This window comes from Hyperoodon ampullatus (genome assembly GCF_949752795.1).
Source record: "Hyperoodon ampullatus genome assembly, chromosome: 6".
NCBI lineage: Eukaryota > Metazoa > Chordata > Mammalia > Artiodactyla > Ziphiidae > Hyperoodon > Hyperoodon ampullatus.
Window position 1 is genome coordinate 18,401,821 of NC_136919.1, and position 9,267 is coordinate 18,411,087.

The following is a 9,267-nucleotide window of genomic DNA, read 5'->3' on the forward strand; positions in this document are numbered from 1 at the left end:
CATCCATAAAATAAAGTTATGCCATCTACACTTCCATGATTATTTTAAGGTGTAAACATTATGTCATGCTGTTTTATCCTCTATAATTGTCAATACCACATAGTTACATCCAAATCTCCAAATCGCTTAAGTTGTAACATTCATATAATCATGGAGTTGGAAATAACCAATACTATGCAACAGTCTTATATTCAGCATCCCTGAATGATGTATGCCCAATGACAGGGAGCTTACCACCTTCCTAAGAAGTCTAGCTTATCTATCCATCCTTCCAACCAGTCACTTATTCATTAAATATTTGTTGAATACATACTATAAGCCAGGGGGCTGTTCTTGGTGCTGAGAATGTGTCAGTGAAAAATAGACAAACATTGCTGACACTCATATTCTAGGGGAAAACCCAAACAAAACACATACTATGTTACTGTTAAAAAACATTAAGGAGAACAAAATAAAACAAGAAAGGAGGACAGGAACTGTCGGAGGTGTGGGAGGTAAATGGCCAGAGAGGGTCAGAACAAGATGATGCCACTGTTAAAACCCAAAGGAAGTCATGAAACTACTTGAAGGAAAAGCATGCAAAGTAGATGGAACGACAAACACAAAGTCTCAAAGGTGATAGGATACTTGAAGTGTGGAGGAATGTGGCTAAAGTAGAGAGCAAAAAAAGAAGAATACTTAGGATAGATGGTCAAAGGGACAAAGGTGATGGGCAGAGCATGTAGTGCCCGATTGGCCATGATCTGGACATTGGCTTTCACTCTCTGAATGGGAGAGGTTACCTAGAGAGGGATCTGAGTAAGGAGTGTCATGCTATGACTTAAGTTTAAAAAGACTAGTTTAGCTGCTACGTTGAACACATTTTGAAGGGAGCAGGAGTGGAGACAGGTTAAACAGATCATGGGCTATTAAAATAATCCATGTGAAAGGATATGGAAGTTTGGACCAAGGAGATAGCAGTGGAAATGGTAAGAAGGTAAAGCCAAAGATGGATGGATTGGAGACAAAGAGAAAAAAAGGGAGGGATGGGGGGACAGAGAGAAAGAGAGAGAGAGAGAAAAACATTATAAGTGCTTTGCCTTAGGAAAGAAAAAGGTGGCCTTTCCATGATCCACAATGTACAAAAGGATGTTATGGGTAGGGCAAGTTTGGTACAGGTATGATGGAGAAATAGTAGAAGTTCCATTTTGGACAGTTCATTTTAAAATACCAAATGAGACATCTGTGTGGAGATGCTGGGTTGACAGTTGGTTATAAAAATCTGGGGTTCAGGGGTTATATCACCAGGCTGCAGGTAAAATCTTGGAGTTATCACAGAGATGGCATTTTAAAGGACTAGAATGGTGCAAGCTTAACCAGTGAGTAAGTAGAGACAGAGAGACACCATCCTGGATTTGAGTCCTAGACATTCGATGCTTAGAAATGAAGAGATGAGGAAGAATCTTTAAAGGAGACTAAGGATCAGCCAGAGGCCAGAGAGGAAGGAAGAAAACTAGGTGAAAGGAATTTCCTGGTAGACAATAAAGTGCTTCAAAGAGGAAAGAGAGATCAACAGTACCAAATGCTGCTGCGAAGTCAAGCAAGACGAGGGCTGAGAATGGACCATTGGCATTAGCAACACAGTAACCACTGATCACTTCGGTAAGAGTGGTTTTGGTGGAGTAGTGTGGGTAAAAGTCTGACTGAAGTGAGTTCAAGGGAGAATGGAAGGAGAGAAATTAGAAACTTTCCAGTTTTTGTATCAAAGGAAAGAGACATACATGGTTGTTGATGGAAAAATAGGGTCAAACATTTTTTGGGTAATGGGAGAAATAATACCAATTTTACATGCTCACAGGAAAGATCCTGAAAATAAGGGAAATTAATGATGCAGGAGAAAGGAGGGGAGAATTGCCAGAGCAATGTCTTTGACTAGATGAGAGAGAAAGGACAGGTCTATTCAAGAGGTAGAAATCTCGGTCTTGGCTAAGAAATCTGAAAACGCCTAGTCTGTAGCAGGTCAGAAAATAGATTACTGGTAGAAATGTGAGGTAGATAGGTGTGAGGGTGGGAGCCTGTGAACATTATCTCCTGATTGGTTGCTTTTTTTTTTTTTTTTTTTTTTTTGGGAACCATCAAGCAAGGCTACCAGCTGAGGGTGAGGCTGGAGGAAGAGGTTTTGGATATTTCAGAAGGCGGGAGAAAATAAGATATAGAGAATTTCTTGTGTTGACTCAAGACCTGTCACTCAAAGTGCCACTAAGTGGTTTTCATAGTTATCTATATAGGTATTTTCCAAACATTTGGAGAGGGCTATCATGTACATCATGAATCATCTGTTCCCGATGGTTAAAAAAACAAAAAAACAAAAAACAAACTTATCCAGCAACTGTGCCAAGCAACAACACTTTGAAAATATTTTTGATCTTACGCAGTCTTCTTTGGGATTCTAGGTTGTCAATACCCCTCTTATAATGAGATGTTCAGAATTAAAGCCAATGCTATTGGTGTGTTCTGACTACATAAATGATTGGACACCCTATTAGACCAACCAGACGGCATGAACTTTGGAAATGTGACTTTGTCTCAGGCTTCTCATTCCACAAATCCATACCTAAATGCAAAGAATCATCCCAACCTTGTGCCACTGATTTGTTTTGGATTAAATTCAGTCTCACACTAACTCTTTCAAAATCCTTCTCTGTTGGTTTCCGATTAGCATTCTAGTCTTTCAAGGTCACTGTGAATGTTGTGTAAGTCTTAGAAAGAAAAACAGGTGCTATTTATTAAGCAAGCACCAAACGCTGGGGTAAGGTCTTTAAATGGACTCACTAATTGAATTCTCTACACCACACTTGAGAGATGTGGTACCATTTTACAGATTAAGAAATCGAGGTCCTGAGAGATGAAGTTATGTTTCAAGTGTCACAGAGTTAACAAGGTACAGAACTGGAATTCAAATTCAGGGATTTAAACGCCAATGCCTCAGCTCTACTTCATGTTTCACAGCCAAGAAACAATGTGCTAAGAAATCTAGTGAAAGAGCTCAAAGTAGAATTCTAATCTCCTGATACTGAAAGCTCTTCCTGAAAATGGTCCCTTTCTTAGGTCTCCTATCTTCCCATCCTCTCACAGACGGCTAGACCTGGAACTTCTATACATCACTTCTTATGTCTAATCCCGAAATGTTTATGCTCTACCACTCATTTCTGAAATATTAGTCACTCCCAGGCTTTTTGCTATCTTCATATTTAAAAAGCATTTAAACCAAATGGACAGGCATTAGAGAGGGTTGGGACACCTGTTGAAAGCTTAAAAGCTATCCCATATGTATCAATTCTATTCATAATAACCACACTTTATTATCTTTTTCTTTTTATATTTGATGGTGTTCTTTTTTTTCCTACAATGACCATTCATATTTAATCACAATGGAAATCTCCCTGCCATCCTTGTCCGCATCATACACGTGCATTTTTCATGTGGTTTCTAAAATAAACAACGCATTTCAAAGGCAATCTCCGGTTCCAAAGACCATGACACACTTAACAAGTTCTTCCAACTTTTAAGCCTCACAAGGAATTCCCAACTGTCCAGTGATTTAACTTGTCAGATTGCTGGAATCAAGTCACTCGTACATATTACCCTTTGACCTCCAACTGGCAGCCACAGCCTTCTCCTTTGCAAAGAATGACACTCCTGCTTGACAATCCAAACTGTCTGCTCACCGTTTGCGCACAGCTGTGGCAGCTGAAAGCATCTGGCACACAACATATGGAATTTAATTTCCTGATATTTACATAGATTGAGACTGTTTTTGCTCCAGACTTCAGACGGTCTTTTGCACCAGACCTTAAGGCAAAAGTTTTCAGACAACTTCATGCCCACCTCCTATACACCCCTGCTGCAATTCACTCAGTGAACAAGATGAGAATCAGAATGTTAAAGTCCGCTGGTGCTTCAGCATGTTGAAAGATTAAGAGTCCGTTCCTTATTGACTTTGCTGTGTTGGTGGTTTCTATGAGTTCTGTTTTCAACTGGGAGAGTCAGGGTTTTAAAATATACATGTTTTCTTGGAATTTTTTAAAACTATTTTTTTAACTTTACAGCAGGTTTAGACTTACAGTAAAATTGTGAAGCTAGTACAGAATGGCAATATACCTCACATCTAGTTTGTTCGATTATTAGCATCTTACATTGGTATGATTGTTATAATGAATGAACCAATATTGATAAACTATTATTCTTAAGAACCAATTTTTTTTAGATTCCATATATATGTGTTAGCATACGATATTTGTTTTTCTTTTTCTGACTTACTTCACTCTGTATGACAGTCTCTAGCTCCATCCACCTCACTGCAAAGAACTCAATCTTGTTTCTTTTTATGGCTGAGTAATATTCCATTGTATATATGTGCCACATCTTCTTTACCCATTCAACTGTCGATGGACACTTAGGTTGCTTCCATGTCCTGGCCACTGTAAATAGTGCTGCAATGAACATTGTGGTACATGACTCTTTTTGAATTACGGTTTTCTCATGGTATATGCCCAGTAGTCGGATTGCTGGGTCATATAGTAGTTCTGTTTTTAGTTTTTTAAGGAACCTCCATACTGTTCTCCATAGTGGCTGTATCAATTTACATTCCCACCAACAGTGCAAGAGGGTTCCCTTTTCTCCACACCCTCTCCAGCATTTATTGTTTGTAGATTTTTTGATGATGGCTATTCTGACCTGTATGAGGTGATACCTCACTGTGGTTTTGATTTGCATTTCTCTAATGATTAGTGATGTTGAGCATCCTTTCATGTGTTTGCTGGCAATTTGTATATCTTCTTTGGAGAAATATCTATTTAGGTCTTCTGCCCATTTTTGGATTGGGTTGTTTGTTTTTTTGATATTGAGCTGCATGAGCTGCTTGTAAATTTTGGAGATTAATCCTTTGTCAGTTGCTTCATTTGCAAGTAGTTGCTCCCATTCTGAGGGTTGTCTTTTCGTCTTGTTTATGGTTTCCTTTGCTGTGCAAAAGCTTTTAAGTTTCATTAGGTCCCATTTGTTTATTTTTGTCTTTATTTCCATTTCTCTGGGAGGTGGGTCAAAAAGGATCTTGCTGTGATTTATGTCCTAGAGTGTTCTGCCTATGCTTTCCTCTAAGGGTTTTATAGTGTCTGGCCTTACATTTAGGTCTTTAATCCATTTGGAGTTTATTTTTGTGTATGGAATTAGGGAGTGTTCTAACTTCATTCTTTTACATGTAGCTTTCCAGCTTTCCCAGCACCACTTACTGAAGAGGCTGTCTTTTCTCCACTGTATATTCTTTGTGTTGGCCATATGTGTGTGGGTTTATCTCTGGGCTTTCTATCCAGTTCCACTGATCAATATTTCTGTTTCTGTGCCAGCACCATACTGTCTTGATTACTGTAGCTTTGTAGTATAGTCTAAAATCAGGGAGCCTAATTCCTCCACCTCCGTTTTTCTTTCTAAAGATTGCTTTGGCTACGTTTGCTTATTTCTTGAGCACTTCTTTACTTTCTGGCACTACAAACTGTTGCCAGATCATCTTGTATATTTCCTTTCCTTGGAATTTGCTCCTGAAATACTCTGTCTGGATCTTAGACATCCAGAACCTCTCAACCTTTACGTGGCTTCTGCATATGAGTAGCTGTTAAAGTTAAGGACTATAAATATGTTTCCCCATAGTTAAATATCGAAGAACAACATTGCTCTGATACACGTTCAGGCAGACTGTATTTTCCAAAGATGGTTGCAATCATCTGTCCCATTCCACAAATTCCTCTCACAATGTAATTTTGACATTGCTCTGATCAAAGCAGTGGGCCTATGTGCTCTCCCCTTAAATTTAAGTGGACTTGCCACTGTGACAAAGTGACATCTGTAACATCTGAGGCGAGGTCACAGAAGGCAAATTCCGTAGCTTCTACCTAAGTCTCCTCTGAGGTATTTACTCCTGGCATCCAGCTGTCGTGCTGAGAGGAAGTCCAAACTAGTCCCTGTGGACAGAGCATGTAGAAAGGCCACGTTTTAAGGGCTGCGCCTGATAGCCCATTTGAGGTCTTGGCTGACACCAACATCAACTTCAAGACATATGAGTGAAGGTAGCCCAAGAGTTTTCCAGCATCCAGCTATCAAGTGATACCTGGCTTATGAGTCTGCTCAGATGATGCCTCAGACATTATAGAGCAAAGACAGGTCATCCTCCCTTTGCTGTGTCCCACAGAATTCATAAGTATAATAAAATTGTTGTTTTATAACACTATTTTATCTGGGGGACATGGGGGAAGAGGTTGTTATGATGCAGTTGTAGTAACTGAAACAGAAATAGCCACCTTCTCACACTCCAAGCAACTGGCTCTTGATAGGAAAGCTAGCCCTGATTTGTAGAAAAGCCTAATATTCTCTCTTATAAGCACTTCTGATACCTGTTTCCTTCCCATCTGTCAACTTAGTTACTTGTTCAATATCTGTTCCCTCTCCTTAGTTGTATACAAGAACAGGAGATTGTGGCTTCTCATTCATTCATTTCTATATACTCAGTGTCTAACACAATGCCAGAAAATCAGTAGACATTCATTAAATATTTGTTGGATGGATGGATGGATGGATGGATGCAAACAGGCATGGCTGGATGAATATGATTGTCTTTTCTGGGAATTCCTGGGAATATGGTAAAACAAAACCTTAGGGGGGAACTTCAAGATGGCGGAGGAGCAAGATGTGGAGATCACCTTCCTCCCCACAAATACATCAAAAATACATCTACACGTGGAACAACTCCTAGAGAACACCTACTGAACGCTGGCAGAAGACCTCAGACTTCCCAAAAAGCAAGAAAATCCCCACGCACATGGGTAGGGCAAAAGAACAAAGAAAAAAACAGAGACAAAAGAATACGGATGGGACCCGCACCTTGGGGAGGGAGCTGTGAAGGACGAAAAGTCTCCACACACTACGGACACCCTTCACTGGCAGAGACAGGGGTAGGCGGGGTGGGGGGGAAGCTTTGGAGCCACAGAGGAGAGCACAGCAACAGGGGTGCAGAGGGCAAAGCAGAGAGATTCCTGCACAGAGCATCGGTGCCAACCGGCACTCACCAGCCTGAGAGGCTTGTCTGCTCACCTGCCGGGTGGGGTGGGGGTTGGGAGCTGAAGCTCGGGCTTTCGAGGTCAGGCCCAAGGGAGAGGACTGGGGTTGGCTGCGTGAACACGGCCTGAAGGGGGCTAGTGTGCCAAGGCAAACAGGGAGGGAGTCCAGGAAAAAATCTGGAACTGCCTAAGAGGCAAGAGACCATTGTTTCAGGGTGTGCGAGGAGAGGGGATTCCTTCCCCGTGTGCCCACAGAAGGCAAAGCACCAACTAAACGAGCTCCAGAGATGGGCACGAGCCGCAGCTATCAGCTTCAACACCAGAGACGGGCATGAAGCACTAACGCTGCTGCTGCAGCCACCAAGAATCCTGTGTGCAAGCACAGGTCACTATCCACATCGCCCCTCCCAGGAGCCTGTGCAGCCCGCCACTGCCAGGGTCCTGTGATACAGGGACAACATCCCCAGGAGAACACATCTCAGGATGTTGCAACATCATGCCAGCCTCTACCACTGCAGGTCCACCCCACATTCCAATTATAACTACCATATGCTTCCCTCCCGCTGGCATGAGTGGGCAAGAGCCCCTTAATCAGCCGCTGCTTTAACCCCTCCTGTCTGGGCAGGGAACAGATACCTGAGGGTGACCTACACACAGAGGTGGGGCCAAAACCAAAGCTGAACCCCAGGAGCTGTGCAAATAAAGAAGAGAAGGAAATCTCTACATGCAGCCTCAGGAGCAGCGGATTAAATCCCGACAATCAACCTGATGTACCCTGCAACTGTGGAATACCTGAATAGACAACGACTCACCCCAAAACTGAGGTGATGGACTTTGGGAGCAACTGCATACTTCGGGTTTGTTGTCTGCGATTGATTTGTTTCTGATTTTTATGTTTACATTAGTATAGTATTTAGCGCTTGTTATCACTGGTGGATATGTTTATTGGTTTGGTTGCTCTCTTCTTTTTTTTATTACCTTTTTATATTAATAATTTTTTAAAATTTATTTTAATTTACTACTTTTTTCTTTTCATTTTTCTTCTTTTTCTTCTGAGCCATGTGGCTGACAGGGTCTTGGTGCTCCAGCCTGGTGTCAGGATTGAGCCTCTGAGGTGGGAGAGCCGAGTTCAGGATGTTGGATCACCAGAGACCTCCTGGACCCAAGTAATAACAATTGGTGAGAGCTCTCCCAGAGATTGCCGTCTCAACGCTAAGACCCAGCTCCACCCAACGGCCAGCAAGCTCCAGTGCTGGATGTCCCATCCCAAACAACTAGCAAGACAGGAACACAAACCCACCCATTAGCAGAGAGGCTGCCTAATATCATACTAAGTTCACAGACACGACAAAACACACCACTGGACATGGCCCTGCCCACCAGAAAGACAAGATCCAGCCTCATCCACCAGAACACAGGCACCAGTCCCGTCCACCAGGAAGCCTACACAACCCACTGAACCAACCTTACCCACTGGGGGCAGACACCAAAAACAACAGGAACTATGAACCTGCAGCCTGCAAAAATGAGACCCCAAACACAGTAAGCTAAACAAAATGAGAAGACAGAGAAATATGCAGCAGATGAAGGAGCAAGGTAAAATCCCACCAGACCAAACAAATGAAGGGGAAATGGGCAGTCTAGCTGAAAAAGAATTCAGAGTAATGATAGTAAAGATGATCCAAAATCTTGGAAAAAGAATGGAGAAAATACAAGAAATGTTTAACAAGGACCTAGAAGAACTAAAGAGCAAACAAAAAATGATGAACAACACAATAAATGAAATTAAAAATCCTCTGGAAGGAAGCAACAGCACAATAACTGAGGCAGAAGAACGGATAAGTGACCTGGAAGATAAAACAGTGGAAATAACTACTGCAGAGCAGAATAAAGAAAAAAGAATGAAAAGAATTGAGGACAGTCTCAGAGACCTCTGGGACAACATTAAATGCATCAACATTCGAATTATAGGGGTCCAAGAAGAAGAAGAGAAAAGAAGGGGACTGAGAAAATATTTGAAGAGATTATAGTTGAAAACTTCCCTATTATGGGAAAGGAAATAGTCAATCAGGTCCTGGAAGCACAGAGAGTCCCATACAGGATAAATCCAAGGAGAAACCCGCCAAGACACATATTAATCAAACTATCAAAAATTAAATACAAAGAAACAATATTAAAAGCA